We start from the raw sequence: 14,793 nt of genomic DNA on the forward strand, positions 1-14,793 counted from the left end.
CCAGGAAACAACAAGATTGTTGTAGAAGCCAATCTGAATCATTCATTTCCTTCATGGGATGAAATACTTGCATAATCCTGTACTTGTCTCCCGGCCCTTAAGTGTGTTATGTTAAATGGCTTCTGCTGTTCAGACATTTTAAGGAATTGACAATAAATTCTGGTATTACTTGCGATGCATAAGGACCAGTGACCAAACAAACAGAATACAAATATTTCACGGCAAATAACTTCAGGGCAAGTTTAGTGGTTAAAAGAGGCTTGTGTTTTGTAATTCTTTTTGGAAGCTAAATACAGCAAGATTAACAAGTAGGTTAGGAGGTTTTGGAAAAGATCGTAGATGCAAAATATGACATGAAATATTACAAATATTGTGTCAATATCAGGAAAAACCATACTGGTCTGCCAGAAGCTAAATGCAAGATAAAAATGGCACAGTTATCTTCTAATTTTTAATATGAAGAACATCCCACATCATTGTTGATGGTTAGATGATGCACAGTTTTATAAGAAAGGATAACAGGGCTAGATCATGTAATTCAAGGAACTACAAATCATGTGAGTCATGGGATATGGGGAGGAGGCAGGAACGGGGTACTGATTGTGGATGATCAGCCATGATAGTGAATGGCAGTGCTGGTTCGAAGGGCCGAATGGCCTACTCCTATTGTCTAATTCACAGTGTATTATTCTGCTCTTGGGATGAAGTACTCAATACCTTCCAAACCAACAGAGCCTCCGGTCAGCTATTGTTTTGTGATGGACTGTTTGTATTGAAAAACGCTATGTTTTTCTTAGTAAGCCAAGTGACATTTTTTCCCTATAATAACAACCAAAAGTGCCATACATTGAAGTGTACATCTTTGAGGTTAAGAAGCAAGTTTTTGTTGAGTAAATGTAGGCTCAGATCAGTTGAAGTCACCATTTGAAATATGCTTCTCAGTTTCAATGCATCCAGCCTTATAAATTAGTTTTGCATATTTAATAAATGGTGATATCTGAAGTTTGGCTTCTGTACACACTGGAAGCACAGGTTGAATAATTATTTGAAAGACACTTTTCAGGAGAAGGTGGAGTTGCACAATGACATGCTCCCATATCCTTGGGCTATGATATTTACCTGGAGCGACTGGGTGTCCTTGTTAGTGATAATGCAACTGACAATACCCATCAACAGAAATTGTTACTGTGAGCTCTGAACACAACATATACTGGCTACAATCAATAGAATAAAAAATATCACATCTTTTAATTGCCATTCTTTGAGGAGGAGGGACATCCATAAGTTTGATATCAAACTGTCGTTAGCTTTCACAGGCAACTCATCCTTTATTTACATCCCACCTGTCAGCAATTCCCCTTATATTTTCCATTCTAGTTATTGTTGGTATTAGCTCTTTCCTATCATCACCTATACATAGAGCACTTCATTACAATTTAATTTGTCTATGTCCAAATCCAAGAAGATGGTTCACTTTCTTTTCCAATAGATTTTTATTTCACGACATTGAATCCAAACTGGAAGTAAAGAGGGAGGAAAATTCTATAATTCACTTGGATGTCTGTTTAGAGATACAGCGCGGAAACAGGCCCTTCTGCCCACCGGGTCCGCGTCCAAATTTGACAATTGACGGTATGAACAGGACATAAAGAACCATAATAAAAAATCAAACATTTGAAATCCCTTCTATTTCCCAAATGAAGTTTCTTGTTATCTGATCAGCATGGATTCTTCTCCATCTGGGATTTCCAAACAATGTGGAAATCAAAGTCGACTGAATAGGCATAAATTAAAGTTATTTTTTTCAATGGACTACTCTAGATCTAAGAGTAGTTTCTAGACAGAAAGTTTAAAAACTGACAAGTATATGAGGGAGAAAGGAATATATAGTTACAGGTGTCTGCTAACAGACAGGAGGAAGCTAGGCTAGCATGGACTGGCTGGGCTGAACGGTCTGTTCTTTTTTGTCACCTCCTCGAAAAAACTCAATCAAATTAGTGAGGCAGGATTTTCTCCTGCACGTGGCCATATTGACTATCCCCGATCAGCCCCTGCCTTTCCAAATGTACGTAAATCCTATCTTTTAGAATTATTGTCTTATTGTCACCTGTACCTAGGTATAGCAAACTTCCTTTTTTGCATACAGGTAAGTAAACATTTTACTGAGCAGAGACACAATTATACTTAGGTATAAGAGTATAAGAACAGTAGATTACACCGAGGCAGGCACAATTCTAGCACCATTTTGAATCCTTAAAGTTGCTAAAAATGTAGTCTTCTTAACTTGGCCATGAAGGCCCATTGTTCAAAAGACCCTTTGAATGGTGCATTGAAGTGTTAGCCCATATTAGGTGCTGAAGTCCCAGAACCCTTCTGAGGGCCTAGGCCAAGACCATGAGTGCCACCAGTGCATCAAGCTATAACTAAACACAGTTTAATTTAACAAGAGCATTGAATGGTGAGTTATGGGAGACACTTTCAACTGACTAACAAGCCACTGGCAGCCTGCCCCTGAACCATACTCTTTCTGCTAGCTTAGTGCTGAGCACAAACCTCCATTGGGAGGCTGGTCTCCAGCTAGTCACATGGGGCAGAACAGCTTAAGTCTGCTCCAAGAAAGGCATCATTGGTAAATGGTGCACCAGATTCACCAGCTGTCAAAGCTGTCAATTAAATTTAATGTTTATGAATGCCAGCTTTTAGGAATATCTTGGCAGCATTAAAAAGTTTTTAACAAACACAATTGTTTATAAGTTGTTCAAATTAAGCATATAATCGAATACATTCCGCTGACCAAGTAAACCAAAGAACAAATGCCATAACAAAAAAAGTCAGTGGGAATTTCTTCACGTTAATTTCAATAAGGCTGTGCACTTGCACCAAGTTAACGTGGAGGCCAAGTCAGTGGATATTTTTAAGGCAGAGATAGACAAGTTCTTGATTAGAACACATGTCAAGGGTTTTGGGGAGAAGGCAGGAAAATGGGATTAGGTGGCAGAGATCAGCCATGATTGAATGGCAGAGTAGACTCGATGGGCAGTATGACCTAATTCTACTATAACTTGTGAAGTTGTGAATTTGTTAATCTGGCATAGGTTCAGCAGGTGAACTTCCCAGTCTATTATCCAAATGAATCTGCCATCTTTTAAACTGGGATATGTCTCTTTGGTGTAAAGGAAAAAGTATAACGTGAATCTGATTATTCCGAAACAACTGAGAATATTTACAGGGTATTGCCAAGCTTCTCCCTCAAAATTAATCGCAATTGCTAAACGAGGCACAGACATGACCTTCAAGGACATGAGGTTTGCCTGCAAGGGGAAGTAGCCAGCAGCCACCAGGAGTAATCAGTCTGCTGATCAGTCATCTGACTGAACTTCAAGTTCCTCATTTGACGTGATGTTCTCAGAAGGCAAAATGATTTCTGCGACCACAGAAATTATTTGTAGCTACAATGTTATAAAACTGATGTAGGTTATTTTCTTAAACCCAAGTGTCACGTAGGCACAGAGGTGAAACGTTTGGGCCATAGATTCCAACTATTTCTCACCAGTAGCTCATTGTATTGATAATGGATGAGCATTTTACTAGATCTAAGCTCCATCTCATGAAAAGGTATACTGGATCTTGCTGAATAGGATGACCCACATCTATCCATTGAAGTTGAAGTTCAGGACTTCCACATAAGTATTGTCAATCACAGGATTGTGAAAATACTGATTCTAGCAGTTTGATCATTGCTCTGAATCCACAATATTTAAGGTGGAGAAAATGTCACTCAGATTCTGAGATTGGTTAGACCTCAATTAGGACTGGCAGCCCCATTACCGTCGACAGAGGATGTAGTAGGGCAAGAAACGTTAATTCTAAATTTAATATTTATAATCAGAAATAATTGTTGACTATCAGTTAACAGTTTGGGATATTTTGGAATGTTAATGAAAGCCAATTGTCAGAGGATCTTCAGAGATGAGGCTACTCGAGTGCAGTTTGAGAAGCCTCCTAGGTTGCTAACATTGAATTCTACCCATAAGGGACAGTTTAGTTTAGAGATACAGCACGGGAACAGGCCCTTCGGCACACCGAGACAACACTGACCAGTGATCCCTGCACATTAACACTATCCTACACACACTAGGGACAATTTACACTTATACCAAGCCAATTTACCTACAAACGTTGGAGTGTGGGAGGAAACTGAAGATCTCGGAGAAAACCCACACGGTCACTGAGAGAACGTACAAACTTCCTACAGACAGCACCCGTACTCGGGACTGAACCCGGGTCTCCAGCATTGCAAATGCTGTAAGGCAGCAACTCTACCGCTGCGCCACCGTGACGTCCATGGCTATGAGTGTGAGTGTGGGGGTGGGATTTGTGGATAGTGCTTTTCATGTGCTGTATTGTGGCCACAGCGTGTTGTAGGCAGGGCCACGATGAACCCCAAAGTACAGCAAACAATCCTGGGAGAATCACAGGCACATTGGGCTAAGCCATCTCCAGTATCATGAAGACTGAAAAACATCATAATAAAGAAGTCAGAGAGAAAAGAGGAAAATATATTATGAAGGTATCACAAAATGCTGGAGTAACTCAGCAGGTCAGGCAGCATCTAGGAGAGAAGGAATGGATGACGTTTCGGGTCGAGACCCTTCTTCAGACTGATGTCAGGGGGGCGGGACAACGAAAGGATATAGGTGGAGACAGGAAGACAGTGGGAGAATTGGGAAGGGGGAGGGGAAGAGAGGGACAGAGTTAGAGAAGTCAATGTTCATACCGCTGGGCTGTAAGCTGCCCAAGCGAAATATGAGGTGCTGTTCCTCCAATTTCCGGTGGGCCTCATTATGACAGTGGAGGAGGCCCATGACAGAAAGGTCAGACTGGGAGTGGGAGGGGGAGTTGAAGTGTTCAGCCACCGGGAGATCAGGTTGGTTAAGGTGGACTGAGCGAAGGTGTTGAGCGAAACGATCGCCGAGCCTGCGTTTGGTCTCGTCGATGTAGAGAAGTTGACATTTGGAACAGTGGATACAATAGATGAGGTTGGAAGAAGTGCAGGTGAACCTCTGTCTCACCTGGAAATATATAATGAGATCAGTCAGCTACCCATTTATAAAATCCACCCACTTTTGAAAGTACTGTAGGCCTCAAAGTGTGTGTAACTACATTCAATGCTAAACTTGAAATGCAATGCCTCATAACATTTAGTAAAAAATGATTAAAGTCAAGTGTATTTTTTTTAAAAGCTAGCTGTTCCTACTTTAACTCAGAACACACTGGATGCTCGATTGTAGTCATGTAGTCTTTCTGCTGACCGGTTTGTACACAGCAAAAGCTTTTCACTGTACCACGATACACGTGCCAATAAACTAAACCAAACGAAACATTTCCAATCCTCCTCGACAACTCCTTCCATCATTCACCTGCATCGTTTGTTGTGTCAGCTTAATCTGGGACATCCCAAGTTCACACTTACAGGCCTTTCTCCAACAACAGTGAGGGAGGCTGGGACAATGATTGGATCTCAAAGAATACTACAGCGCAATGAGTCTCGTAATAATTCTTTAAAAGAGTCATGAGATTGTAGGTAGCAACAACAGGAGATGTGAACCCACCAGGGTAGTGTAGATGATGGCAGACCTACGCTCAACAGTCACATCGCCAGGGTATTGGGCTGGATATAGACCTGGATGTAAACTCCAGCCTAGAAGAAAGAACCTGACTTGACTTTGTCCCTGGTGCCTGGCTCAGCCTGTTTGCCCCTGCTGGGCATGACATGGCATCATAGTCCCTGTACATGATGCTTAATGGGCCATGAGCACCTGAACCCAACGCTGGTGGGAACCTGAGGATCTTGATCTGGCATCAGCGGTGCTCAGGGATCCAGGCTCAATTCCGGATGTGTTGCAGGAACCTGGCTGGGAGATTCATTCTTCGCTCAAATCTTCAAGAAAGACATAGTCATGTGCCTTGATGACTACCGCTCGGGAGCTCTGAGATCCATCATCACGAAGCGCTTCAAGAGGTTGGTCATGGAGTACAACAACTCCAGCCTCCTGGAGAGCTTCACCAACTACCACAATGGGTCCAGGGCAGACACCACCTCACAGACCCTATACTCATCCCTGGATCATCTGGACAACGACGCCTACAAAACACTCCTAGTTATTGAATATAGCTGCGCCTTCAACACCATAATTAGAACCAAACTTATCTCCAAACTCCTGGGCCTAGGACTCGGCAACCCCTCTGCAAATGGATCCTTGACTTCCTGATCCACAGACCGCAATCATAAGGATAGGCGATAATACCTCCCCCTTGAAAGTTCTCCACACCAGTGCCCTGCAAGGCTATGTTCACAGCCCCTTACTGTACTCCCTATACACACTCAGCTGAGTTGCCAAATTCTGCTCTAACTCCATTCACAAGTTTGCAGCGACACCACCAAGCTGGGTCAGAGCTCAAATAATGAGAAACAGAATACAGGAAGGGGAGAGATAGCCTAGTAGCATGGTGGCAAGAAAACAATCTCTGCCTGAATGTCAGCAAAATGCAGGAGCTGGACATCAACTTCAGGAAGAGTAGTAGAGAACACTCCTGGTCAGCATCAATGGTGTCGAGTGGAGAGGTTTCAGAGCTTCAAGTTCCTAGGTGTAAATATTACAAACAATTTGTCCTGGTCCAATAACATTGAAGCTACAGTCATCAACAAGGCACATCAACATCGCTACTTCCTCAGAAGGCTAAGGAATTTCAACCATGTCTTCAATAACTTACCAACATCTACAACTGCAGCATAGAAAGCATCCTATTGGGATATGTCACAGTTTGACATGGCAACTAAACTGCTCAAGACATCAAGATGTTGCAGACAGTTGTGAACATTGCCCGCTCCATCATGCCAACTAACCTCCCCCTCCCATTGACTGCCTACACTTCACATTGCCTCGGGCAGGATAATCAAGAACCACTCACACGCCAAACATTCTCTCTTACTCCACTCATGTTGGGCAAAAGATACGAAACAATACGATGGAACTTTATTTATCTCAGATGGGAAATTGATGTGCCAACAGATACAAGTATCTGTATCTATTATGAAATATCTAAAGTATGAAAGCACGTTCCATCAGATTCAGCAACAGCATATTCCCACTGTGATCAGACTCTTGAACTGTTCTCTCTTATGCTAAGGATAAATTCCTGATCTCGCAATCTATCTTGTTGCAGCATTTCCACCTTTGCTATCTGTACTTTTTCTCCAGCAGTACATTCTTTTCTGTATTCGTTTATTTTTCTCTGTCTTGCAGTACCTTGATGAGCTTATGTATGACTTGATTTGCCAGGATAGCATGTGGACAAAACTTTTCACTGTAACTCACTACACAAGACAGTAAGCCAACCTAATACCATTACCACTCCTCCCAGCTCTCATCCCAGTCACCATCTGTAGAAAGGCTTCTGTCAGCTGGCTGCACCTTTGAAAGAGTTGTGGTTTTCTCAGGGATTTGCAGTCTAGATACTCTGTTAGGTTTCTGGGCAAATTAGTGTCTTGTGCCCACATTGTATTTGATGGCCTGTTTTTCTTTCATTAACTCGAAATCAGGATTGCAGGATGATCAGGCCCAGCAAGATCGGCCCTCTCAGCATCCAAACCAGATCCGGTACATTCTACTTCGACTAGCCCTTTAAAACAATTATCAAGTAGTCTCAACTCCCCCTTCTCTATGCCTTTTTATTCCCAGTTGGAGAGTTGGAGCTGTCAATCTAATATTAAATTAATTATTACAATATGATTATAAATGAAAGCATAGTTCAGCATGATAATTAATTGTTATTCTAAATGACAGTGCAAAATTTCCCAAGCAGTCTAAATAGTAACTAGCCTGGTTTATATACCATATTTGTTCAAGCTTGTAAGCAATAACAGTGAGTTGTTTTCTAGCTTACTTAGTTCCTTGCGACCCAGTGAACTATGGGGTATTGTGCATTTTATCCCAAACAATACGTAGGTATATCTTAGATCTGATTCAGCTCTTGGTTCCCTAAAATGTCTGCTATTTGCTTTACCTAAGTGCTCCTGCAGTCTAGTTTACTCTCACTATGTACAAACTGCTTTAACAGTCATAAATCACTCTTTTGCCATCCCTACCCACTGCTGGATTCAGTTTACAAATGGGAACAGTTTGTTTTCTCACTAACTTTTGTTCGTGGAACTACGCACAAATAAGCCCATTGATTCACCAATAGATTTTTTTCACCGTGGTATTTTAGTTTATCAGGTTGAAACTACACAGAAGTTGTGTTCATTTCACAACAGTGTGCACTGATACAGAAAGAGAGGTAGAACAGAAAGTTGCAATAAGGGAAGAACAAAAATTAAGTAATAAGAATCATATTTTTATAAATCCCTTCTTATTGAATTCTTCCAAAATGTTGGTTTGCATTGTGTATATTAAGGAGTGGTTGTTTGCATTTGATTAACTTTCTACCCTGTTAATTCTTTGGTTAAAGCGCTTCTTAAAAAAAATTATATGGTTGTGATAATGCCAAGGCTTCACTCCCCTTTCACATTCCTCAAGGTTTGACTCGGTGTGTTCTGATTTCCATTAGTTACATATTTGAGTTACCACCACCTCTCAGTAGCAGGTAGTTTGAAGCATGCCCCACCCACTAACATTTTTTTAGGCTGCCCTCAGCAAATGACTTCCCAGGAATTTAAGTAACTGGGGAAAATAAATAGGCACAATTACAGTATAACAGAGTTGCACATTTGTGTGATCTGGAGGAAAGGCTGTGCTTTGGCCAAGGTATCAGTGGTAGCTCAACTTCTTATCCCCAGGAAAAGTAAAGGTACAGCAGACGTTCTCTTTACCATGGTCAACGGAGTGATAGTTATGTCATTATTTTACCTAAAGTTATCATTTTCCTTCAACTTCATAATCTTCCAAGGTCAGTGATAAATGAAGTGATTCACATTTATTTCTGAAAATAACTTTTTCAATAAACTGAGGTGCATGGTTGCTCACTTATTAACTGTGAAAATAACCAGAATTTTTGCCCAGTTATTTATTGTTTATTTTGTTTGCTTGTTTGCCTTGGTTAATAGTTAAGGGTTTTAAGGTATTTAACTAAAGACTAGTGTTGATATTGTAACAGTGATACATTAATTTTATGTAGGTGAGATTCAATGGTATAGTTCTAGACTTTTTCTGGAAACTGATGGACTACATCAGTAGGTTAACCGACCACAGATTTTTTGGGTTAAGTGTCAGTGCTGAGCTTAAAATCTTCACTATATTGTGATAATTTGTAACAATTTTTCAAATCAAAATTTGAAACTATGTCAGTAAAAGCTTCTGTGCAGTGTTTATGGTGGGTATTTATAGTATGCCAGTTTTATTATACCTGTAATCAATTATTTTTTAAATTTGAAACCCCTGCTTCAATGCAATTGCAAGATGAACACTCAATTCATGCTTAGTACTTAAAGTAAAATTGCCGCTCTTCACAGGAGAATTTCTGGATGAAGGATACCAAAGGGTTAATGTGACGTTGTTCTTTAATAAAGTTAGTTCCTTAAGACCATTCTGTTCATTTTTTCTTTTAAATTATTAACTCTACTAAGACATCGCTGAGCATTTTTACCCAGCAGTAAACCTGATTGCCTAATTCCTCATTTACTTCCAAAGTTCCAAAAGGTTGGTCGTGCTGCAAAGAGCAGTAGTTGGGTACAAGATGTTTCACTTTGTATCTCTACCATGCAGATATAACCGTGTTTATACATATGACCATTGCATCATTTTGCCAGGTTGAGGTTTTCATGCAATAGAAGACTTTGATTTGTGCAAGTCAGACAGTGGTACCACTGGTTAATCAGTAACCTGATGTTGCCTCAGGTTTCCTTGGTGCTGGGTACTCATTAGAGTGAAGTCAACTGTCACTGAACAGAGTTGCTAGCTCACAATGGCGTGTGACAGCTAACTGAAAAAGCTTAATAATTATTCAAAATTGTCAAGATATAATTGTGAATTTATCCCAACCACATCACAAAATGTTGGTAATAAACAAAATTAGATGCCTTCCACAGCTGCTGATAATTATATTATAGATTATAAAATGCAAGCTTTTTACCAAGAATATGGTTGGATTTCTCTGTGCCCTGAATCGTTTTATTTAAAACCTCTCTTAATTTCTCCTAAAAATAAATCTAATTTCAACAATCTTGTAATTAATTTCCTAAATTCATAATTGGGTAATGGGATCCAAGTGGTAATAAAATAAATAAAATGACAAAAGACAAGCTGGCAAAAGGCTGAAGATTATTATATTGAATTGTATAATTTTATTTGTAATCCTGTACTCATTTAAAATAAAATCACAGAGCACAAGATGAGGCATTTGGTCTGTGGAAACAGTGCCGGCTCATTTAATAAGCCAAGCAATTCAAGTACTCTGCTTCCACAAAGCTGCACAGTGCATTTTGTTTTGAAAGTTAATGTCCAATAGGTTTCCATTCCACTTTTGAAGCTGCACACTCCACATCATAGAATTTCCTTTGCTTTTCCCCTATCCTTTTTGCAAATTATCTTAAATTGGAGTTCTTTATTGACTGACTGTTTCTGGTGGAAACAGAGTCTCCCTATCTCTCAAGGTTCTTCGTCATTTTGAAGACCTCCATTAAATTGCCCCTTAATCTGTGCTGTAAGCGGAACAATTCCATCTTTTCTAGTAGTAGGAAAGAGCTGCAGATGCTCGTTTAAATCGAAGGTAGACACAAAACGCTGGAGTAACTCAGCGGGACAGGTAGCATCTCTGGAGAGAAGGAATGGGTGACATTTCGGGTCGAGACCCTTCTTCAGACTTCAGAGTTACTCCAGCATTTTGTGTCTCACTTCCATCTTTTCTAGTCTTTCCACATTTCTTAACTCACAAAGTTCTCTCCACATTTCTTCCATAATACATGCTGAATCTTTTTGTCAGATTTCATAAAACCCTGAATGTCCTTGCTAAGTGTGGTATCCAGAATGAGCACAAGACAATACTATAAACATTGTTATGCATGGGTCCGTAGAAGTCTTCTGCCACTGTACATGGATTTACTCTTGGCCCTGGTCATTTTTCCTCTACATGCAGTTCCTTAGTGATATCTTCAAAAGCTTGTTATTGGGTCCCATTGTTCCCTAATGATATACCTCTTGACCACCTTGCTCAACCCTCAATTGTCACCATGTTGTAAGCCAGCTTGTAAGCCTAGCACATGGGCAATTTCCATCAGTTGACCATAAAAGCCAAAAAAAATCTCTGGTTTCCATCAACATTTCTGTTCCTTTATCTGTCTGGTATCTGTGTTAAACTGAACCAGTTTGTTTCCAAACATGTCTTTTCACATAACCCAAAATTGAGCTTCTGCCCATTTATCGTCTTCACGATAAAGATCACCTATATCCACAACCATTATAATAATCAACTCCACCTCAGCATCCATTCATCGGTTCTGAAACCTCATTGATGTTTTTGTCACTACCAAATGTGACCTTTCCAAAATTCTGGCCTCCCATCCTTTCCACATGTAGATTGGTTTATGAAAGTTATTAGTTCTAGTATCCGAACCTATAAAATCCATACCATAACATTAATTAGCCTTGACCTATACTGACGTCTAATCAATTAAAATCTTTTCATAGTTCTCATTTTCATGTTTAAATTCTCTTGCAACCTAGTGACACCTTTCCAGTATTGGAATTGTAAACTCATAGAGTTAAGTACAGAATGCACATATCTCCTCAACAATCTATCCCCCAACATGTATTTTAATAGTTAAAAGAAAATTTGAAATATTTATTCTTGGTATTATCAATACTAGTTGTGAATAAAACTGTTCAAGTTGGTACTTTTTTATGAGGATGTTGCCTGGACTTGAAGGCCTGAGCTTTAGGGAGAGGTTGGGCAGGCGAGGACTTTAATCTTTCGAATGCAAGAGTATGAGGGGGTGATCTTATTGGATCTTATAGAGGTGTATAAGATTGTGAGGGGAATAGATAGGGTGAATGCACAATATTTCACAAGAGTAGGAGAATCAAAAACCAGAGGACGTAGGATTAAGGTAAGAGGGGAAAGATTTAATAGGAACCTGAGGGACAACTTTTTCACACAGAGGGTGGTCAGTATATGAAACAAGCTGCTAGAGGAAATAATTGAGGCAGGTGCTATAACAACATTTAAAATACATTTGGACAGGTGCATGAAGAAAGATTTAGATGGAAATGGGCCAAATGCGGGTGGGTGGGACTAGTATAGATGGGGCATCTTGTTCGACATGGGTAAGTTGGATCAAAGGGCCTGTTTTGATGCCTTATGACTGACTTTATGACCAATGCTCACAAGATTTTAACTATCAACCACGAATTGTGCATTTTTTGAATCTGCCAATAAAGCAAATACCATTTACTTGAGTAGTCCACCATCACTTCCGAATAAACAGATCTGTCAAAATGTGACATCTGCAACATTTCCTGAACTTTGAACCTTGACATTAAGGGCACTTAATAGTGTGCCTACTGAAATAGGAACAATGCAGTTTACATATGGATTTAGGGGATAACATTCATCACCTTAGTGTTATAGTGTTATAGAACTTTTGAGTAATTGAGGAAGACGACTGTGATGGCGAATTCTACTCACTGCAAATGGAAAATTCATGTTCTTGGGTATTTTCATGTAGTAGTTGCTTTTAAAATGAATTCCTATATAACCATTTTATATTAAAAAACACATTAACATCTTTTTACCTGTGCCTTGCTTGAAAATGTTGCTGCTATTGCTGTAGTACTCCATTATTTTGCTAATAATAAACACAGTCATTGTTCACAAGTGAGCCTTTGATGATGGCCTGACTTTATTCTTTGTCTGAAGAAGGGTCTCGACCTGAAACATCACCCATTCCTTCTCTCCAGAGATGCTGCCTGTCCCGCTGAGTTACTCCAGCGTTTTGTGCCTATCTTTATTCTTACCCTGGTGTCTTTGAATGTAAACTTCTGTAATGGGTTTCAGCAAGCAACAAAAAATGAGAACCATAGCTGACTGATTTAACCCTGACTATTGAATCTTACATGATATTGCAGCACAAAAACAGGCCAGTTGGCCCATTTCGTCCATGATACACTTGAGCCCCCTCTGCTCTTTCCTCCAGTTCTGTTTGCCTGATCACCCTAATCTTAATCAATCCTCCATTAGGGGAAATGTCTTTAATTGCCATGGCCCTCAGCTCTGGAATTTACTCCCTAAAAGTCCATACTTCTTTACTTCATTTAAAGCTGCTTCTAAAAATCAGCTTATTCACAAAATGCTGGAGTAACTCAGCAGGTCAGGCAGCATCTCGGGAGAGAAGGAATGGGTGACGTTTCGGGTCGAGACCCTTCTTCAGACTGATGCATTACAGTCTGAAGAAGGGTCTCGACCCGAAACGTCACCCATTCCTTCTCTCCCGAGATGCTGCCTGACCTGCTGAGTTACTCCAGCATTTTGTGAATAAATCGATTTGTACTAAAAATCAGCAGTACGCTCAGGATGAAATTATATTCATGAATAATCCTGTGAAGCATCTTTGGATATTTTACTATGTAAAAGTGCTATAGACATATAAATTGTTATTGCATTGTTTTTGACTGGTAGAGAAGCTTGGGATTTTCCTAATCTATGTAATCAGCGTTAGATTCATAGAGCTATATCAGATATGCCAATGTGAAACTGGCCCATTGACCAAACTTGTCCATGTCCATGTCAAAGTTGCCCAATCAAGCTTGTTCCACTTATCTGTGTCTGGCCCACATCTCTCCATTTTTTTTCTATCCACGTATCTGTCCTGGTAGCTTTTCAAAGTTGTAATTGTACCCACCCTTATCACTTCCTCAGGCAGTTTGTTCATGCTGCACCACCAATTTTAGTGTCATTCACAAACGTACTAACCATGCCACCTACATTCATCTTCCACCTTCTACACCATCTACAGCCTTCTTCCACCTCAAAAACATTGCCCGTCTCCGTCCATCCCTATCCTCCACAGCTGCAGAAACCCTCATCCACGCCTTCATCACCTCCCGTCTGGACTACTGCAACAGCCTCCTCTATGGCGCACCCTCAAAAATCATCAATAAACTTCAATACATTCAAAACTCCACTGCCCGTCTACTCACCCACACCCCGATCCGTGACCATATCACCCCCATCCTTTACAAACTCCACTGGCTCCCCATCCCCCAGAGAATCCAGTACAAAATCCTCCTCATGACCTACAAAGCCCTCCATAACCTGGCCCCATCCTACCTGACTGACCTCCTCCACAGGCACACTCCCACCTGCACCCTCCGCTCTGCTGCTGCCAATCTCCTATCCCCCCCCATCCGGACCAAACTCAGATCCTGGGGGGACAGGGCTTTCTCCATCGCTGCTCCCACCCTATGGAACTCACTACCCCAAACCGTCAGAGACTCCTCCTCACTCACCACATTCAAAACATCACTGAAGTCTCACCTGTTCAGTACTGCCTTCAACCACTGAAGGTCACCTCACCTTCTGTCTCCTTTCTCTGTTCGTTTACTTATTTATCTATCTATTTATTCACTTCCCTATGTTCTTTAAATCCCTGTAAAGCATCTTTGAGTGTATGAAAAGCGCTATATAAATGTAATACATTATTATTATTATTATTATATCTTAATCGTTAATATAAATAACAAACATCAGTGGATTCCACACTGAACCCTGCTACACACAAGACTCCAGCCTAAAAGACAA

General features: G+C 40.4%; 1 protein-coding gene across 10 annotated transcripts in view; it reads left to right on the top strand.

Annotated features, from left to right (window-relative positions):
- The window catches only part of rbm47 (RNA binding motif protein 47), a 190,473-nt gene that overhangs the window by 141,439 nt on the left and 34,241 nt on the right, over positions 1-14,793 (top strand). The window contains exon 1 of one of the 10 annotated variants that reach the window (XM_078399606.1): positions 8,785-8,850. The exons of 8 other annotated variants lie outside the window; for them this stretch is intronic. The gene's annotated coding sequence lies outside the window, so the exon portion shown is untranslated. Of the gene's footprint in view, positions 1-8,784; positions 8,851-8,937; positions 8,950-14,793 lie in introns of those variants that run through there. One more of the 10 variants, XM_078399612.1, reaches the window with a different exon arrangement.

This window comes from Rhinoraja longicauda, chromosome 1, assembly GCF_053455715.1.
Source record: "Rhinoraja longicauda isolate Sanriku21f chromosome 1, sRhiLon1.1, whole genome shotgun sequence".
In the NCBI taxonomy this organism is placed as follows: domain Eukaryota; kingdom Metazoa; phylum Chordata; class Chondrichthyes; order Rajiformes; family Arhynchobatidae; genus Rhinoraja; species Rhinoraja longicauda.